This window comes from Macaca mulatta, chromosome 10, assembly GCF_049350105.2.
Source record: "Macaca mulatta isolate MMU2019108-1 chromosome 10, T2T-MMU8v2.0, whole genome shotgun sequence".
Lineage (NCBI taxonomy): Eukaryota > Metazoa > Chordata > Mammalia > Primates > Cercopithecidae > Macaca > Macaca mulatta.
The window spans coordinates 60,025,943-60,047,638 of record NC_133415.1 but is presented as its reverse complement, the minus strand read 5'-3'; positions in this window follow the sequence as shown (position 1 = coordinate 60,047,638).

The window sequence follows — 21,696 nt, the reverse complement described above, 5'->3', positions numbered from 1 at the left end:
AAAAGCAACCCTGTGCCCATTAACAGTTACTCCCCATTCCACTCTCACATCAGCCTATGGAAATCACTCATTAGTTTTCTGTTTCTATAGATTTGTCTGTTCTCGATATTTCCGATAAAAGGAATCACACAGTATGTGGCTTTTTGTGCCTGCCTTATTTCACTTAGCATAATGTTTTCAAGGTTCATCTACATTGTAGCATGTATCCATATTTTTTTCCTTTCTATGGTTGAATAATAGTCTTTGTATAGATAATATTACATTTTGTTTATCTCTTCACCAATTGATCCAACTGATGGGCATTTCGGTCATTTCCAATTTGGGGCTATTATGAATAAACTGCCTATGAAAATTTGTGTATACATTTTTCTGGGGGTAAGTTTCACCTCTCTCTTGGGTAGATAACTAGGAGTGGAATTGCCAGGTCATTTGGTAGCTCTATGTTTAACTTTTTGAGGAACTGACAAACTGTTTTCCAATGCAGCTGTACCATTTTCCAATGCACCCACCAGCAATGCAGGAGGGTGGCAATTTCTTCACATCTACTCCAGCACTTCACTTGTAGTGTGCTATGATTTGTTCTGATACCCATCCTAGTGGCTTTAATGTTATATCTCACTGGGGTTTTTAATCGGATATGCATTCTAGTGGCTAAAATGTTATATCTCACTGGTTTTTCATCTGATACCCATTCTAGTGGCTATAAGGTTATATCTCACTGGGGTTTTTAATCTGATACCCATCCTAGTGGCTATAATGTTGTATCTCACTGGGGTTTGCCTAACGAAAAATGATGTTGAGTATTTTTTGCCCATTTCTAAATTGGATTACTTCTTTTTCATGATTGAGTTCTAAGTGTTCTTTAATGTCTGGTTACCTGTAAGATACATATTTCCTTCCATTCTGTGGGTTGAATTTTCACTATCTTCATCGCATCCACTGAAGCACATATAAGTTTTGAAAAAGTCCAATGTATCTAATTTTTGTTTGTGCTTTTGGTGTCATATCTAAGAAAACATTGCCATTGCCTAATCCGAGTTAATGAATATGTATGCGTAGGTTTTCTTCGTTTTCTTGTAAGTGTGTTATAGCTTTAGGTTTGCATTTAGCTCTTTAACCCATTTTGAGTTAATTTTTTATATGGTGTGAGGTAGAGTATCGCATATGTATATCCAATTGTGTTACCACCATTTATTAAAAAGACATTTCTGTCTCCACTGAATAATTTTAGTACCCTTGTCAAAAGTTAACTGACCATAAATGTTAAGGGCTTATTTCTGGACTCTCAATTGAATTTTAGAGATCTATACATCAGTCTTTACGCCAGTTCCACATTGTGTTGATCACTACAGTGTAGTAGTAAGTTTTGAAATTGAAAAGTGAGAGTCATGCAACTTTATTCTTCCTCTGTCTGGTTATTCTATCTATTACTGAAAGTGCATATTGAAGTCTCCAGCTATTATTGATGAATTTTTTATTTCTTCCTTTAATTAAATCAGTTATTGCTTTCTGTTCTTGGTCTGTGTTATTTGGTGCATTTTTAAAAATAATTGCTATGTTTTCCTGATGGTTGACACTTTTATCTTTATAAAATGTCCTCATTTGTCTCTGGTAGCATTATTTTTGTTGAAGTCTGTTTTGTATGATATTAGTATAGACTCCTCAGTTCTCTTTTGGCACTGTTTGCATGGCTAAACATTTTCATTCTTTTATTTTCAAACTACTTGCTTATTTGAATTTAAAGTTTATCTCTTAAAGATAGTTGATTCTGTTTTTTTAATTACCGATAGTTTTGATCTTAGCGTTTTAGTTAGAATATTTAATCATTTATATTTAATATAATTACTGATAAGGGAGAACTTATATCTCACATTATATTGTTTTCTACATATCTTATGTCCTTTGTGTTTATCTATTTCTGCCTTTTGCACTAAATGGATATTTTGTAGCTTACTGTTTTAATTTTCTTGTTGCTTTTTTTAAACTATAATTTGAGTTAGTTTCTTAATTGTTTCCTGGGCATTGCAATTAACATCTAATTGTATAATAATATAGTTAGATTAATACCAACTTCATTTCAATAATGTATATAAAAACATTGCTCCTATATAGTTCCATTTCCTACTCGCCTAATTCATGCTATCATTATCATAGAAATTGCATCTTAATACATTATAAGCCCGTTAGTACAGTTTTATGATTATTGCTTTATGTAGTTGTATTTAAAATCAAATAGAACAAAGTATTAAAAGCAAAATTGCATCTTTGTTGTCTTTTATGTTTACCTGTTTTTACCTTTACCAGTGTTCTTTTGTTTGTTTGTATGTTTGTTTTTTGAGATGGAGTCCTGCTCTGTCGCCAGGCTGGAGTGCAGTGGCACAATCTCAGCTCACTGCAATCTCTGCTTCCCAGGTTCAAGCAATTCTGCCTCACCCTCCCAAGTAGCTGGGACCACAGGCGTGTGCCACCATGCCCAGCTAATTTTGTATTTTTAGTAGAGATGGGATTTCACCATATTGGCCAGGATGGCCTTGATCTCTTGACCTCATAATCTGCTCTCCTTGGCCTCCCAAAGTGTTGGGATTACCAGTGTTCTTTTCTGTGTTGATTCTTTTTTTTTTTTTTTCTTGAGATGGAGTCTCTCTCTGTCGCCGAAGCTGGAGTGCAGTGGTGTGATCTCGGCTCTCTGCAACCTCTGCCTCCTGGGTTCAAGCAATTCTCTGCCTCAGTCCCCCGAGTAGCTGGGATTATAGGCACCTGCCACCACTCCTGACTAATTTTTGTATTCTTAGTAGAGATGGGGTTTCACCATCTTGACCAGGCTGATCTTGAACTCCAGACCTTGTGATCCACCCGCATTGGTCTCCCAAAGTGCTGGAATCACAGGCGTGAGCCACTGCACCTGGCCTTGTGTCAATTCTTATAAGAAAAATTTTCTAGCAACAGACTCTCTCAGTTTCTAAAATAAATATGGGTATGTCTTAATTTCTTATTAATTTTTGGAGGATAGTTTTCCTTTTTATAGAATTCTTTGTTGACAGCTTTTTGTTTGCTTGCTTTTTCCTTCGAGCACTTTGAAAGCATCTTCTCACTACCTTCTGGCCACTATGGTGTCTATTGTGAAATCAGTTGGCAATTTGACTTAGAATGTCCTATATACAATTAATTACTTCTAGTTTTCTTCTTTCAAGAATCTCTGTCTTTGGCTTTGGAAAATTTGATTATGATATGTTTTGATATAAATATTGAGTTCATCCTACTTGGAATTCATTGTACTTCTTGGACATGTAGATTCATGTATTTTTATAAGATTTGAGAAGGTTTTGGTCATTATTTTTTCAAATATTCTTTCTGCCCCTGTTATTTTGTTCTGTATCTCTGCAACTCCCAGTATCTGTGTGTTGGTGTGCTGAATGAGTTCTGCAGGTCTCTGAGGCTCTGTTGCTTTTTTTTATTATTATTATTTTTTCTTTCTATTCCTCGGTCTGTATAATCTCAATTGTTCTATCTTCAAGGTCACTAATTATTTTTCTGCCATCACCAATTTGCCTTTGAAACTCTTTAGTGACTTTTTCATTTCAGTTAGTGTGATTTTCACCTCCAGAATTTCTATTATGTTCTTTAAAAAAATCACTTGTATCTCTTTATCGATATTCTTTTCTGAGGAGATACAGTTCTTATCCTTTACTTCTTTAGATAAAGCTTCCTTAAGTTATTTGAACATATTTAAAATAGGTTACATAAGGTCTTTTTTAAATAGCAAATCTGATGTCTGAGGTTTTTGGGGAACAGTTTCCATCGACTGACTTTTTTATTCTTGTATATGGGCCGTAGTTTCTTGTTCTTTGCATGTCTCATTTTTTGTTATTGAAAATTAGACATTTTAAATAATATAATCCAATAACTTGAAATTCATATCCCTCTTCTCCTAGGTTTGTGGTTATCTCTTATTGTTGTTTTTTCTGTTTGCCTAGTGACTTTCCTGAAGTAATTCTGTAAAGTCTGTATTCCTTGTCTTCTGTGACCTCTAAAGCCTCTGTTCAGTTAGTTTAGTGGTCAACTAATGATGAGACAGAAATTTCTTTAAATGTCTTGTCAATAAGTTCCACAGGCTTTGCTGAGTGAATAAATGTGTGCATCAGGGCATGGTTTCAGCACTCTGGCAGGCAGTTTACAACACTGCCTTGGTCTTTACCTCCTGGTCGCATATATTTGAAGTCAGCCAGAGATAAGAGCTTGGAGTCTAGGGATTTGTCCTGGGTATGTACCAAGTCCCACACATGCATATGGCCTCCTACATTACCAGAGATGTTTTGAAGTTTTTCAAAGTCTCCTATAGATATCTCCTTCCTCAGCTCTTTCTTTTAAGTTTTTTGATCAGTTTCTTGTTTCCTCCGCGTCACCACCTCAGGTAACTAAGATAGTAAATAATTGCTACCAATTATTTTCAACAAATGTCATGAGGAAAAGCTGTTCACAAGGAGGGAGCTCTGAGTCAGGTCAAATAAAGACAGGCACTGCAAGTTGGGGTTTCCTGAGAGCTGCCAGGCCAGTCACATAATGACAGTTCTCAAGAGATGGGACTTCAGGGAGCTGAAGGTTCATTTCATTCCCTCAGTGCCTGTTAGGCTGCTGTTTTTCACAGCTACCATGATTGGGACCCTGATGTTTTCAAGGCTACCACAGAGCTGGGGAAAGAGGCATGGGAATAGATTAAGCAAAATACCACTGTTATTACCAAGATTCATCTGTTTGTTTTGTTGTTGTTTTTTCAGTAAACTCCTTTCGGATTGCTACGGTCCTTTGGTTAATCTGTAGAGTTTTGAAAAAGCTGATAAATTTTGCCAATGTTCACACTGCTGTTGTTGAAGAGCAGACTTTTGGAAATCCTTACTTCACTATTCCCAGTGGCATCTCTCCATTGACTCCATTTTGTTGTCAATAAAATGAAGATTATCACAACTGAGTTACCTGCCCCAGTTGTTATGAAAGTCACATTTTAGAAGTGACAGGAGAAAGTTCCACGATTTGAGAAAAAATCATCTAGCACATGAAACAATGGGGTTAAGGAAGCCTGGCTTCCTTTTCACTAGCACTCGCTGGAGACACAGGGATGTTTTGTGGGCCTTGTCTTTGTGTCTCAGAAGCAGAATGTGAGACAGATTTTTGAGGTACCCAACTGGCAAAAGTCTTCATAACTAGGAAGTCATAATTTCATACTAGGGAGTCATAACTCAACTCCCAAGCCCTGGGTGTTAGAGAAAGAACAGTAGCACTATCAGTCACCATGCTGAGATATTTTTTTCCTTGAGAGATGGCTTGAAAGAAAATAAATTTCTGTAGAAGAAGATGAATAGCAATAGTAACGCTACATATCCCCTTCCTCCACTTTTTTTCTTGGAAGCTATTTCTCTTTCAGTTTTCTAATTAATTTCCATTTCTTATATAATTTTCACACCTTGTAGAGGAAATTTCTTTTCAAAAAAATGCCTGCATTCATCAAAAGTTGTACTGTTACAGGTTTCCTGAAGAAAGAAATTCAAGGGAATACAATTTGTTATTTTCTCCCTAAATTTTTTGTGGTCCATCTGTACACAATAATGAAAAAAGAATGTGTAAGTTAAGGATGTTTTGCCACCATGAAAAAAAAATCTTTTAAATATTCTCTTTCCCACTGATCCCTGAGGGGGTTTTCATATCTGTTCTCTAGAAGCATGGCTGTGATCTTAGTGGACACCCTGCAGTGGACTCCAGTTTCTAAGTTTTTTGGGTTTGAAGCGTTGAGGGAGGGAGCTCCATGGCATCATTCAGATGAAGATGGAATCAGGGAACAGCTATGCCAAGATCTGTTCAGACCATTGGAGCAGCCAGCCAGGGATTTTTATTCATCACCTCATTGTTTACAGGCCAGTGTTAAAATCATTCTACTTTTTAGAACCAATGAGACTGTTCTAATTGTGTTATCAAAAGTGTGGAAAGACAAATCTTTTTTACATTAAAGCATGGTCATACCAACTTTCTCAGATCCCTGCCTACCATTTGAAACATGGCTGTTGGATCAATTGCCACGAGTCCTGCGGACTTTCTGCCACACGTGAGCCCTTAGGAGAAGGGGAGACTCTTCAGCAATGCTCTGTCTTTGTGTGAAGTTCCTTTTCGAGACTTCTTTCCTTTCACTTAAGTTCTTTATCAACAGCTCTTAAAATGCTAATGAGTCCTTAAGATGAGAGTGAACAGCTGCTTAAATATATCTATTTCTACCTGAAGTACCACGGCAAGTAAAAGAACTGTATCAAAGCACATCAGGAGGAGGAATGAGAAGTGGCTTGGGGCCATGCAGAGACCCACCAGTGGCTGATTCTTCCTCTGCAACAGGGGGAGGGGGGAGGGGGAGGGGGCCAAGGGGAAGGGGAGGGGAGAAGTGGAGGGAGGAAGGGGGAGGGGCGGAAGCGGGGTGGGTGGGAGTATCTCATCTATACAGTATCTCAGTCACTGATGATGCTCTTGAGGTTTGAATGCCCATTTGCTTACATTAGTGGGAACTAACCAGTAATCTGGCCTTTTCCTAAGGATATGCTAAATCTAAATAATGTTTCCCTAAGATCTCACCTCACTCTCCATAAGTTACTTTGGCTTCTTGACCTCATCACGAAACATTTTGAATCAAAGTAACTGTCAAGACTATCTCAGTGAGAACTTCTAAGCAGCTAAATTGGGAAGCAAACGATAGGAACACCACTTTTTGATCCAGGCGCCAGCATCATCCATGACAATGCCATGTGGTCTAGTGGACTTCACTGTATCCTGTGCACATTGACCACGCCAAGCCACCATTTCCCTCATGTGTTTTCCTGGACACAAACGGATGTGAATACACGTATATAGGAAATGTCTGACTCTTTAGGGGACTCAGACTTAAGCACACACCTTCTGTGTCACTGTTAAATCACATTGATGTGAAGCCTCAGTAGGACCATCTCCATGTGATGTAGAGAATGTCATAAAATCAATGTACATCTTTTCTGTTACTTAAAGATAGTCCTAAAGAATATTACCTTTGACTCTGAACCCCTTTGATTCTGAGAGTATTTAAAGTAGAGGTGTTTATGTACATTTATTTTTTCTTTGATTGATCAAACGTTTGTTAAGCATTTACTATGGATCACATCCTTTGTCAAGTGCTGGAAATATTATGCTAGGGAGATGATCTCTAGTTCTGTAAGTTCGTAATGTAACTCACAGAGCACATATGAAACAAGCTTCACCTAATGCAAAGTCGTGCTTCCATAAATGTAAGTGAAACATGTTATGGGAACTCAGGTAGGGATTCTTTTGACATGGTGATCAGGAAAGACCTTGGGAAGAATCAGTTGGGAGGCAAAGGGTGTCTCCTCCAGACTGATGGAAGTGAAGTCACAGAGTAGTGGACATGCACGGGGCTGTGGGGCATGGCATATCCGTGCTGTGCTTGCAGACATATAAAAATTACTATCAGTGACATGCTGGCCACCATATGGGTCTGAACCAAGCCTAACAAGATAAAGGAGGGAGAGCGCTGTAATTTCTATGACTCACAGATGAAAACAATATGCCCTGTGGAGGACAGGCTCTGGGGTGCCCTCACCCACCATCACTGCCTCCCAGGGTTCCTGTTCTTGTGAAGTTCTCAGACTCCTCCTCATATCTGAGAGAAACACAGAACTTCTTTGCCAGATCACGTGTGTCCTAACCCATGGTGTGAGAAAATATGGACTTCATTGTCTATATCACCATTAGCATTTTGGTCACAACCAGTCTCTGAGAATTTCCAAACTTTCCCTTATCTTCCTCTATTCTTCCAAGTCCTTCAAACTCTTCTGTTACCTAGCTCCAAAGTCACATCCATATTTTCAGGTATCTTTATAGCAACGTCCCACTCCTCAGTACCAATTTTCTGTGCTACTCCATTCTTGCCTTACCATAAAGAATTATGTGAGGCTGGGTAATCTGTAACGGAAAGAGGTTTAGTTGGCTCACAGTTCTGCAGGCTCTATAGGAAGCACGGTGCCAGCATCTGCTCAGCTTCTGGGGAGGCCTCAGGGAGCTTTTACTCATGGCAGAAGGCAAAGTGGGAGCTGACATGTCACATGGCAGGAGTAAGTGGCAGGGGCAGGTGCCATTCATTTAAATGACCAGCTCTTCAGAGAACTCATCCAGTCACTAACACAAAGATAGCACCAAGCCATGAGGGCCCTGCCCCCATGACCTAATCATCTCCCATTAGGCCCCACCGCCAGCACTGGGGGCTATAATTCAGCATGAGATTTGGGTAGGACAGATATTGGAACCATCTCAGAGGCCATGTGGCGAGGAACTTCAGGTGGCCTGTAAGAGTGGAGAGCAGCTACCAGCTAACAGTCGGCAAGAACTTGAAGCCCCAGCTCTACAGCTTCAAGGAACTGAATTGTGAAAAACGAAGGGAGCTTAGAGCAGCTCCCGCCCCAGTGAAGCCTCAGGTCAGAATGCAGCGCCAGCTGGCATTGATATTAGCCTCTGTGCCTCTAAGCAAGGGGACCTAGCTGAACTAGGCCTGGACCTCAGACCCACAGAAACTAAGATAATCAATGTGCTTTTTTAATCTGTTAAATGTGTGGTAATTTGTTACACAACAATAGAAAACTAATACCCTGCCCTTTCTTTAGTCCTCTGAGAATTTCTTTGCTAAGAAGACATTGACTACTACTACCCACTTTTTCTCTCCCTTAGTTTTCAGTTTCAGGACAGTGTTCCTCCAGAGATTCTTTTCAAGTTTTGGCCTAAATGATAAAGTGGGGTGCAGTTTAAAATGGCTGTTAGAAAGTGTAACTCTTGGTGGATCTGTGGTGCAGGGGTGTGGTGCTTGGCTCCTGTGCAGGCAGTGCAAGTGTTCCCGGGCCTACAGTGCCAGCCACGTTTCCACTCTCTGCCCACAGCACGTGTGAAACGCAGGTCCGTGGCCTGGGCGCATCCTTGCCATCATTTTGATTTCTGGCGCCATTGCAAGGGATGGAGAAGCAGTATCTTGATGAGGATTTGGCTTCGGATGGAAACTATTTGTGTTCACTACCATGTGAATCCTGGGGCTGGGCCTGCTGGACTTTCAGAATAAGCAGTGTGCAGGAACAGGCAAGGAGCCTGCAGCCAGATGGTCTGGGCCCTGGCCCTGCGTCCTGTTAGACACTGAATCTGGGCGTGTCATTTAACCTTTCTGAGCCCTGGTCTCTTCATTTGTAAATCGGGGCAGTGCTAATGATTATGAACAAAATAATAATCAACCCGTGTCTGCATACTTCATAGGATGGTGCGGACATTCAAATACATGCAGAAGTGTTTTTGAAAACTACCAAATGGCATCTAACCCTGTTGTTTCTTCCCGTAGGGACTCAGCAGTTGAGACAAATGGAGCTTTCATCAGAAATAAACCTAGAAACTGAAGCAAGGGAGGGAACCATGCCCAGCACTGTCACTGGTTTCCTGGTGGTGTGATGTAGCTGCAGAGCCTTAAATTTTGATAACATGATCAACCCAATTTAGGGTGCAAATCAAGAGTGTCTTTATCACTGCTTGATCTTCCCAAGGAGGACGATGTTCTGACCTCAAATCATCGCAAGCGCCAGCGAATTAGCAGTTATCATCAGATCAAGTCTCCAGTTACTGCATTCACTGTGCCCCTTAGGAGTTAGGAGAGAGCTAATGCTGTTCAATTGTTTTCTTTCTCACCTGATCTGTCCACTTCCACAACAATTAGGAGGAGCTTCCTATCACTCATCTTGGGTGGACTACTGGACATGGTCCTTGGCATCTGGCCTTCTCTGATTCTCTTCTTGACTTTTATTTGTCTTCTGTCTCTGTCCATGTTAAACTCACAAGATATTTTCCCACTTTGGCCCACTTTGGTGTGTGTGCATGTGTGGGTATGGGTCTGTGTATATGTCCGTGACTGTATGTGTGTGTGACTGTGTGTGTGTATATGTGACTCTGTGTGTATGTGACTGTGTGCGTATGTGAATATGTGTATATATGGTTCTAGTTCAAGCTTTCCACCGTCTGGTTCAGCCCTCTGGTTGTAGCATTCACTGAGTCAGGCACTGCTCTAAATGTCTCAAATGCATTCACCCATTTAATTATCTATGGACAATTGTTATTAATGTCCTTATATGGCAGGGAAGGAAGATGAAACAGAAAGCTTACTGAAGTGGTCGGGGAACCATAATCAGTTAGTGGCAGGATCGGAGTTCAAACCTGGGGATGGAGTTGGGGCCCACACTCTGAACTACACCTTCAGTGCTTCTCAAACTTTGGCATCCATCAGAATCCCCTGGAGGGTTTTCTGGGAAACAGATTGCTGGGCTGTACGCCTAGCACTTCTAATTTAGTAGGTCTGGCTAGGGGTTGCAGAAGGTGTGCTTCTCACAAGTCCTAGGCCATAGGATGCTGCTGGTCCAGCCACCCACTTTGAAAACTGCTGTGCCATATATTATGCTCCTTGATTTGAATGATTCGGGAAAGACTCTCTTCCCAACCGGCTCGGGCCTGAACATATGCATGAATGGTGGTTAAATCCTTCAGTATTCTTAGATTATTTTTCTATGAACATGCGGACTGTTAGGAAGGGACCATGACTTCAGCCTGGGGTGAATCACGCACTCGAGGTGTGCCCACTGACAGCCTCGGAGGTACTGACAGGAAGGTAGAAAGGGAGAGAGCTTGGATCAGGGAGGCTGCTGAGTAGAGAAAAGAAGGAGAGGGCATCACACTCACCCACCATGAGATTTGTCTGGGTCTGTCTCCACCCAGAGACACCCCTGCATGTGTCAAAAGAGTGAATGCTCTTCCTGACTTGGCTTTGCATTTCTCTGTCCTTCAATACATAAATGGAGTCAGTGCAGGTATGGAGAGGTGCCAGTGAGTACGTCTCTTCATGGATGCCTGGGCCACATGTAGATGTGGACCTGTGCTCCAGCAGAAGGAACGGCGCATGCCTCTGTGTGGGGTCTGTATCTCCTAGAGCTTGAGAGCCACTGGCTTCATCAAAGAAAAGTTAAAGAGGAATTATGCACCAGCCACTTGCTAACCATGGCAAGAAGACTTTCCTCCAGATTGTTGCAACGGGGGAAAGAGATGGGTCTCAATTCCAAACCCAGCAGGGACGGTGGGGGGGTTTATACCAACAAGAAGAGTGAGGGGTCAGTGGGGAAAATTACTAAGAAGAGCTTGATTAGATCTTAAGGGTAAACTAACTTAACAGAATTCTTGCTGAAAGCAGGCCAAGAACTTAGGTATCAAGAGTGAGGGATGAAGAACTTGAGCAGATATCAAGGCTGGGGAGATTTGTGACAAACTAACACAGGAGGTCTTTCCTTTTCTTTCTTTCTTTCTTTCTTTCTTTCTTTCTTTCTTTCTTTCTTTCTTTCTTTCTTTCTTTCTTATATTATTTTATTTTATTTTACTTTATTTTATTTTATTTTTTGAGACTGAGTCTCGCTCTGTCACCCGGCTGGAGTGCAGTAGTGAGATCTCAGCTCACTGCAACCTCCGCCTCCCAGGTTCAAGCGATTCTCCTTTCTCAGCCTCCCAAGTAGCTGGGACTACAGGCACACACCATCACGCCCAGCTACTTTTTGTATTTTCAGTAGAGACGGAGTTTCACCATGTTGGCCAGGATGGTCTCGATCTATTGACCTCGTGATCTGTTCACCTCAGCCTCCCAAAGTGCTGTGATTACAGGTGTGAGCCACTGTGCCTGGTCAAGGAGACCTTTTCTAAAACTAGCTCAGCAGGTCAAGTTTGAGGCCTAATTGAGAAGAGCACACAGAGAAGCCTGGCTAAAGTTTGATCCAAGAGAGAGTCTTTGTCAGCGGGAGAAGAGGCAAGAAGGCTGAAAAACTGAGTGGGGTAGCATACTTTGTGATAAATAAAGGTCCTCACCAACAATTTTCCACCGTAGTTCAAGAAACAAGAAGATATGACAATTTATCTACAGGAATATTGTAAAAATTTTAGGTCAAGATTCATTTTAACTTTCTCTACAACTTAAAACACTACATTTGGCCAGATAAATTGTTTGATAAATTGTTTAACTCAGACATGGTTAAATTAACCAAATAATGGGTTATTAAAAGTCCAAGAAAAGTTTGAAGTTAGCAAGTAAAAACAGAACTCAAAACTATATTAAATAGTCAGACTTACATGGAGACTGTATGAAATACTGTATCAAAGAGATTGACTCACAGGCCATTTTCTGTGCCAATATAACAGTATTTTCATGAATGGTCTGAACAATAAAGTTCATCTTGTGAAATTTTCAGATGAAAGCAATGTGGCCATGACGGCTGATACTTGGGGGACTTGAGCGGGCTTTTACAATGCCCCAGCGAGGAGGCAGCATGGGCTTCAAATCAAGAGCCATGGCATCTAATGTGGCTTACATGGAGGGTTGCCCTTGGGAGAGAACAATAAATCCTACAATTACATTTGGCAAGCAATGAGTCAGTTATACTCAAAGGAAAAGAAAGATCAGTGGGTCATAACAGGAAACAAGCATGGCTGGGAGCTGCTTCTGTGGAAGCTCCCAGGTGATGTCAACAGTGGATTTGAATTGGCAGACAAAGTGCTCTACCTCCCATTGCCTCTGGCGCAGAGCCTCACCCCCACTCTGCCTTCACTGCAGATTGGGTTTTCCGGTGAGCAGACCCTCACATGGGGTTTAGCATGCAGACTCTTTATTAAGGAGCCCCTGCAGCTCATGTGGAAGGGTCAGGAAGCTGGCTGGGCAGAGGAAGAAGTGGAGTCCTGATATAGGCTGACCCCACAGGGTGCCCCAGAGCGAGAATTGCCCCTTTCAAGTTGTAGAGGGTTGGGCCTAAGTGGCCAGGTCTTCATATTCCTGTATCAGTGCATTGGATCTGGCTCTGTGCAGGCTAGGCTTCCCTGAAGGGGCTGACTCCCAGCACTGGGCAAAGGCCTTCTCCTTACACTTTCAAAGCCAAACTGAGCTCTATAGCAAATTCCTAAAGGTATTTATGTTTTCTCTGATATATTCATGAATAATGTGAGTTGTGTCTGTTTCCCTAGGTCTCCTCTCTTAGCTATGACAAATACTGAGTTGTGATTTGTTTTTATATCTATTTCTCCTTCACTGAACTAAACTCTTTGTGGATCAAGGCTGTGTGTGTCACTGTAGATTCCATCCATTGGCACAGGCCTGGCATAGCATAGCATCTGCTCGGTACAACGTTTGTTGCCAAATCTATTTCTTTGTCAGTTCTTCCCTCCTGCAGGGCTGGGTGCTGCTCCAGACCTGTGCATCACTGGAGCTCCAGTCTGTGCATCACCGTAACTGATTGGAGAGGCAGGGAATGGATGTGCACGATGTACCTGCAGGGACAGGTGACTTAGCTCAGCTGTAAGAAAAGATGCCTGCTGAAATATTGATGACTTCTTACTGTACATTCTTGCTCTGGAGAACATTTTATCAGTATCTGTGAAATGCCTGCATAGCAGGGAGGATGACTTGATTAATAAGTCACATGAAGCCTAAACAATGAACGTCAGCAGGGCCTTTCTTCAGGTTTAAATAAGATAAAGCACTTTGAGCCTTCTGGGCAAGAACATGCTCTTCAGCAGGTAGGACAGGTGATGACAGGCACTGAGGTAAAGTCTTCAGACAGGTTTTCAGAGAAATGAATATCTCTTTCCAGAGTTAAGTAACTCCTGCGTGATGGCACTTCATCTCAGTCAAAGGGGTTCAGTACATATTTTGTATTTTTTCTCACAGAGCGTGAGGTCAGGGAATATTCCAGCTCTTGGTGCCCCCTGGCATCCACATAAAGCAGGACGGACAGCAAGGCTCTCATATGCCTGGCCTGCTGTGTGCTCTGCCCCAGGGCTGCTTCCCTGCTTACCTTGCTGTTTCATCTGACGGGGTCAAAGGACACGAGTGTCCTGTGGCTAGCTTCTTCCGCACTGACTTTGAGGTCTTGGTTGCATGGCACAGAAAGCCCTGGCCAGAATCCACGCACTGTGGATCCCCACTGCTGCTGTCCTTTCCCCAGCCTTGGCTACACTGAAATGTCCAGGCACGGCATGACCCAAAGCTCCTGCTGAGGCAAAGACCTCTCCTTAGCTTCATTTCTAAATTGAATACGCATACAAATAGGCATTTCCATACTCAGTCAGGCTGGTAATTTGGTATAAGTTAACAATAAAAAAATACAGATTCAAAAGCCATATGTAATCTATTAATGCTACTTTTAGAAATCTATCCTATGTGTACCCTAAGGAACAGAGATATGAAACATATTTACATATTAGGATGGTTAGAGTAATGTTTACAATAGTAAAAATTCACATCAACAATAAAAAAGTTAAATCATGGTATATCCATAATACAAAACTTACCCATCTGTTAAAGCTATAATTTTGGAAAGTTGACTGTCATGAAAAATTGTTCAGGATAAAATAAGTAAATTAACAAGATAATAATATCTCAATTTTATACAATGAGCTCTATAGCAAAAAGACACTGATATGCATATACACGTATTATGTATATGCATGTCAGTGTCTTTGGTCAGTATGATTATGGTGCTCTCTATTTTATTCTTTAAGCTTTTCTGTGTTTTCTGGAATTTCTACAATGAGCACATACTATTCACAAACAGAATATACCAAAATGCAATAAATAAATACGTTGAATAGAAACCAAAGATTTCTTCATCAACCTGTTCTGCTTTTGTGTTCGTCTACCACCAAATGTGTGCATTTGCACACACAAACCTCTCATTTGCACACACCACAAGATGAGACTCACAATGTGGACAGTCATATAGGAGCATGAGTGTCTCTGGGTTATGGGTTTCTGGCCCACAGTGATAAGGCTGGGGAGAAGCCCCTGGACTACCCTCACATTCTGCATCCAGGGAGGAGCAGGGTTTCTCAGCGGGCAACACTGCCTCATGTGTTTGCATGAGTGAGTGATGTATCCTTCCTGCCCACCTATCTGGGACTCCCAACCTGGCCTTCTCAGGCCCTGGCTGCAAGGGACTGGATAAATATACAAGAGGCGCCCAGAGATTCAAAAGTTGCTAACTTGTGGCCCATCCAATTATAGAAAGCACTCTGCTGTTTGGCACCTATTAAACAGAGTTTCTATTAATGAAGTCTTCTGCTTAGCAACCAAGCAAGGATAATTGATGTTTAAATGATAACCCTGAGGACTGTGAAACTCTAAAGTGCCTTCTGAGTTATCAAAGAAAAATTAATATTCCTATAATGTTTCTGCAACTTATTTTTATAGAACAGCACAAAGAGGAGAGAATTAAGATAAATGGAAAGAATTCTTAGCAAACAAAGATTATGTTAATTATTAGATTCGAGGTTAAGAGTTGGAGAATTGGACTTTGAAAGAATCTCATGTAATTTTATGTAAGGGAAAGTGACACCCATGGTTTGCACAGATAGAAAATATGGCCAAGGTTCAAGCCCCTGGCCTCGCACCCCTTCTTTGACAGTGATCCTTGAGTCTTCTCTGATTCATCCTGCTTAGCAAATATTCGAGGTAGGCAAATTTGCCGTTGGCAAAGGTTGGGTCCTCTTTCTTGTTTATCATTATTTCTCCCCTTTCAGTGGTTGCCCCACTGAGATGGAAATGTCAGTGATTACCCCCCTTTACTATGAGAGTATCAGGGCACAGAGAGTGGGCTGGAGGCCCAGGCTCGGAGCCACGAGGCTCAGCTCTCCAGCTGTGAAACTTTGGATGAGTTACATGGCTTCTCTGGGTCTCACAGGGTTATCAGAAAGACCAAATAGCTTAATATTTATAAAGTGGTTAAAACAGTGCTTGTCATAATATTCTATATTAGTGTTTGTTCAATAAATGTATCATATCTCTAAGTATTTACTTTCAAAATAGGAGGTGTGTGAGAAATAACTTTACATCAGTCACGGACTCACATGTGGTGTGTATCCTGGCTTCAGTGGGGAGAGCATTGGCCAGGCACCTTGTTGGCCACATCCCAGCCACCCCACACAAGTGACTTCTGTGTCCAGAGGTGACCACAATTTAATAGTGGGTTTTGCTGGAAAAAAAGAAAAACTAATAAAAAGGACCATGACTGAGAGAAAGTAGCTTAGTAATAGAACTTTATTTTTCTGCCTGAAAACCTTTTAAGGAAAGCTAGCCCATCAATACAAGCAATATGTGAGTGGATGAGCTGGAGGAACTGCCCTCCTTTTATTTGTGAAAATTCAAACACATGAAAATTTGAGTCATTCATAAAGAAAATCTCCCAAGCAAGTGAATGCAGCACTTTGGTGGGGGCGGGGATTTTGGTGGATGATTGCCATGTTTGGGGAATTTTCTTTGTCTTAGTGGTCGAACTAGACGTAGTTCATAGAACTATGAACTCATAAGCCATAGAACACATAAGCCACTGAGATTCCGAGAGATACAGCCATCACACATTCATCTGGCAACTCTATTCATCTGTGAGACACACTGGGTAATGAAAGACTTGGTATATTATTTGTAAAGAGTCTGAACAATGTCATCAAGAACAATGTGGTTTGGGGTTAAAACTGCCCAGAGCTCTCACTCATGGCCTTTATTCTATGCCGATAATTACTCCTCCCGATGACCACAGGTGCCTTTGGAGACATCTGGTAAGATTAAGGCTCCTAGAAGATGCAGGTGTCCGCAGCGTTCCATGTGCAGAGCCTGGAGTCAGGGCCGCATTCTACCCGCCACACGTTCCCAGCAGACATAACCGGCCTGCACCATATCGTTCTGTCCGCCCTCTTGCCTTTGAGAGGCTGTCCATTCTTCTCCCTGCAGTCAGGAGGATCCATTCGAGAGGCAAATCTGATCTTGCCCCCATTCCTTCTCTTCTCACCTTGGCCATCTCTGGCCAGCTGCTTTCCCTATCCAGTGCAAGGTTTTTGTCCCCTCCCCACTGCCTGGTTTGTACCTTTTCTTCCTCCTTTTTCAGATCTCAGCTCCAGCAGCGGTCTTCAGGAGCCTGACCTGTCTTTTTACTTTCAAAATAGGAGTTGTGCGAGAAATAACACCTGGCATATGCTTCCTTCCCACTCTGGCTGCAGTCATCATTTCACACGGATTCAGGTGGAAACTGGTGCATAGCTCTCTGCCACTGGGCCCGCAGACCCAGGAGAGCAAGATTGTACCTTTTTCTTTGGTCTTTCTCTCATCAAAGCATCCAGCACTCTATTAATGGGGGTTAAACAAATGAGCACATTTGTTTGAACTTGGCTCTTTGGATGCACCTTGACCAGCCTGGAAGGATAACACACAGCAAACACTCCTGCTGGGTGGCAGCTATGATGCTGGTGCTGGTGCTGGTGCATTGGGTGCCCTCCCCTTCCTCTCCCCTTCTGTCTTGAGTCCTACTATTCTTTGTGCCTTTAAAGCTCCAGCTGAAAGCTTCCAGCTTCTGATTAGGAGCCCAGGTTCATTTGGGAGCCTTATTCACATCCCAGTTTTGTCACTTCCTGGCTGTGTGATCTTGGGCAAATTGTTCGCCTTCTCTGTGCCTCAATTTCCACCTCTGTAAAGAAGAGATAATAAAATTTCCTACTTCATGGAGCTCTTTGGAGAATTATGTACTAATGAGTTAATATATGTAAAACACTTAGAAATACTCGGCACAGAGTTAGCACTGGACAACTGCTCAGAGAAGCACTTCCCAGTTTTTATTTAGCTTTTATTTTATCAGACATATCCCATACCTTTCTTCCTCATAGGATTCTCCTCAAAGAAATCTTGACTGCACATGAGATTTGATTTTGGGCCCACTTAATAAATGTATGTTTTCTTATTTGTTAAAAGTGGAGGTTTGAGTGGAAGTGATCCATGGTTCTCTGCAACCCTGAGATTCTAGAATCTCACATCTTCCTCCACTGGAGATGCTCTCATTACTGAGTACCTTGATTTTACACAGATGTTCAATACAAACGGGAAACAGAAGTGGTGGCCCAGCCCGCCTTGCTACACAGTCCATAGAGAGAGGAGACCCTGAAGTGCTGAGTAATTGAGAATAGGGCCTTAAGGAATCTGGAAAGGAGGAGATTTTTGGGGGTTATCCCTGTGAACTGTGTGTGAGGGCACAGGTGTGAAGACAGGTCTAGGCTCACCTCGGTCAGAAGGCGGCTCTGCACACAGGTGCTCTCTCCACCAGATACTGGCGAGCATCTGTGAGGACCTCTTTGAACTTCCTTCTGAGTGGAGTAGCTGCCCCCTTCCCCTCCTTGTCTAATATTGGATGTTGTCTCTTCAAGGCCCCTTTTCTCAAATATCCAAAGGGGAAGTTTGGATCCTGAAAGGATAGCTGGGTTCACTATCCTATTTCAGGCCCACTGTTTTGTGATTTTATTTTGTTAAGGAACAAACAAAAGTGGTCCTTGAGGTTTCTTCTTCCAAATCACTGAGATACAGTAGACAGAAAAGGATGCTAATCATGTTTATATTAGATTTGAAGTATTCATTTATTATTGCTATTATTTATTTAGAGACAGGGTGTTGTTCTGTCAACCCAGACTGGAGTACGATGACACGATCACAGCTCACTGCAGCCTCAAACTCCTGGGCTCAAGTGATCCTCCTACCTCAGCTCCCCAAGTAGCTGGGACTACAGGGAAACACCACCTTGCCCAGCTATTCTTTTTTTTTTTTGTAAACAGGTCTCCCTAAGTCACCTGGGCTGGTCTCGAACTCCTAGCCTCAACTGATCCTCCCACCTCGGCCTCCCAAAGCACTGGGATCTCATCTTCCTCATCAGAGAAAAGTTAATGATGCTGTCGGTGTGGGGGTCTGCCTGGCACAGCCAGTCTTTTCCCTACGGCAAATGAAGCACACCTGCCTTCCCTCACTGATGTGCAGTGCTCTCATTCCTCTCCCGGCCATGAGTGGATGATGACAAACAGATCCTGAGATTCAGCAAGAGGGCCTCCTCTATCCACGTGCTCAGAAAGTTGGTGAGAGGTGTGATTCTCCTACGCCGAAACACAGTTTTCACGGAGACGTGTGTCCACTGATTGTCCTTCAGGAGGTCAAGATAAGGAGTAAATGAGAATGTCTTTGAAAATATTTTCATTACCCAATACTTTAAAATGAAGAAAAATCCTTTTGTCTAGGGAAGTTCATGTTTAGAATAAAGTAATATTTCCCAAAGTTTCCAACTGATAAGAAATGCCTTTGGGAGTTTGTGAAAGATGTGGATTTTCAGGTCTCTTCTCTGGAGATTCCGTTGTTCTATGCAAAACTCAGAAATCTGACTTTTTATAAGCATCCCAGATCATTCGTACATGCAGAAAAGTCTAGAAAAATATCAAAGTGGGTCAAACTACCAAGAGAGGAGCAAATGCTTTAAAAAAAGTTAGTAAACTTCATATTTTAGAGAAGTTTCTAGAGGATGAAGTACAGAGAATTCCCACAGACCCCTGCCCTGTGTCCCACAGCTCCCCATGATCCGTCTCCACACCAGCGTGCGTGTGCGTGTGCATGTTACAATTGATGCACTAAATCATCGCCCACAGTCCACAGCTTACACTACGGCTCGTTTTCAGTGTACATTCTACGGATGTCGGCAAACGTGTAATGACACATAGCCATCATTACAGCATCACCAGAGTCGTTTCACTGCCCTCCAAATCCCCAGTGCTCCACCTGTTCTTCCTTCCCTCCCGGCACGCCTTGGCAACCACTTGCCTTTGTGCTGTGGCCATAGTTTTGCCTTTGCAAGAATAGCATATAATTGTACTGATGCAGTACGTAGCCTTTTCTGCTGGGCTTCTTTTAATTACTAATATGCATTTAAGTCTCCTTCATGTCTTTTCAAGGCTGGATGACTCATTTGTTTTTTGAGTTTTACTGAATAATATTTCATTGTCTGGAAGTACCCCAGTTTGTTTATCCATTCACCCGCTAAGGAATATTTTAGTAACTTCCAAATTTTGCAAACGTAAGTAAAGCTTCTATAAACATCTGTGTGCAGGTTTCGTGTGGACATAAGTTTCTAACTCACTTGAATAAACACCAAGATTGCTGGATCATAGGGCGAGAGTGTGTCTAACTTTGTCCGACACTGCCAGGGAGTCCTCCTAGGTGGCTGAGCTAACTGCGTTCCCACCGGCAATGAATGTGAGACCCTGTTGCTCCATGTCTTCACCAGCATTTGGAGTTGTCAGTGTTTTGGATTTATTTTGGCCACTCTAATAGTGTGTAGTGGTACCTGATTTTTGTTTTAATTTGCATTTTCGTAACAACAAACGATGCTGAGCATCTTTTCATATGTTTACTTCCTATGTGCTCATCTTCTTTGGTGAACTGTATGTTCAGGTCTTTTGCTCCTTTTTTTTTAAAATTGGGCTGTTCATCTTATTGTTGAGTTGTGAGAATTCTTGGTACATTTTGATTAACAGTCCTTTAGCAGATTTAGCTAGTTTTCTCATTCTCTTAAAATGATCTTTTCCAGAGCAGAAGTTAATTTTAATGCCATCCAGCTTATCAACTTTTCTTTTATAAATTGTGCCTTTATGTTATATCTAAAAAGTCATTGCCATAATCAGGGTATCTAGATTTTCTACTATGTTATCTTCTAGGGGTTTTAAAATTTTGTGTTTTACATTTAGGGCTGTGATGCATCTTGAGTTAATTTTTGCGAAGGGTGTAAGGCCTGTGTGTTGACTCACTTTTTGCATGTTTATGCCCAGTCATTCAAACACCATTTGTTGAGATACTTTTCTCCATCACATTGCCTTTGCCCCTTTGTCAAAGTCTGTTGACTATATTTATGTGGGTCTATTTCTGGGCTATGTATTCTATTTCATTGATCTATTTGTCTATTCATACACTATCTTGATTACCAAATGATCAATTAGCAAGTGATTAATTAGCAAAATTATACGCAGCAACAAGGGCAGAACACCCATTAATAACTTAGAGTGATTTTTCAATTATTTACGGTTTGGAGGTATGGCATATGTATTATACATGTTTAATGTGGCCACAGTGGTTGGAAGCTAAGATAAATTAATATAAATTACAGAAAGGATAACAACTACCTGGCCCTTTAGCCCCCCTCCTTCACCCGTTTCACCGCTAATCATTGGGTTGGAATAAGGAAATTCGCCATGACAATACATGGTAGCGTCTGTGCCATATCTGAATCGGGGTCTGTTGCTTACTCTGTCTCTTCAAACTGTGTTTTTGGTCTTGTAATAGACTTTTCAGTTTATTGTTGAAAGCCAGACATAATTTAGTGGATAATAGAGACTGAGGCAAGTAGGCCTTCAGTGTAAAATTTTATATTTACTTAGCTAAGGGTTAGACTGTGTTTACAGTTACTATAGCTCTAAGGGTTTGAGGATAAAATTTCTTGGGTGCTCTTGTTTCTGTCGCCTCTGTCATCTTGGGTTTCCCTAGATACTTCTTAAATAAGGTCTGAGTCACATGGGTCTTTCAGTTGTATTTCCCCGTTATCATACAGGAGCCCTGTTAATGTCGTGGCATGGTGTGGTGTGGTTTGGAGAATCATCTGACACTCTATGATTAGGCCTGTCTTTTGGTGACCCTGTGCATCTAGCTGTGACCTTCACAAGTGCTTCTCAGTCCTTCCCTCCTTAGATGAGACAGGAAGGATAGAGTGGTCCAGAATTTAAATA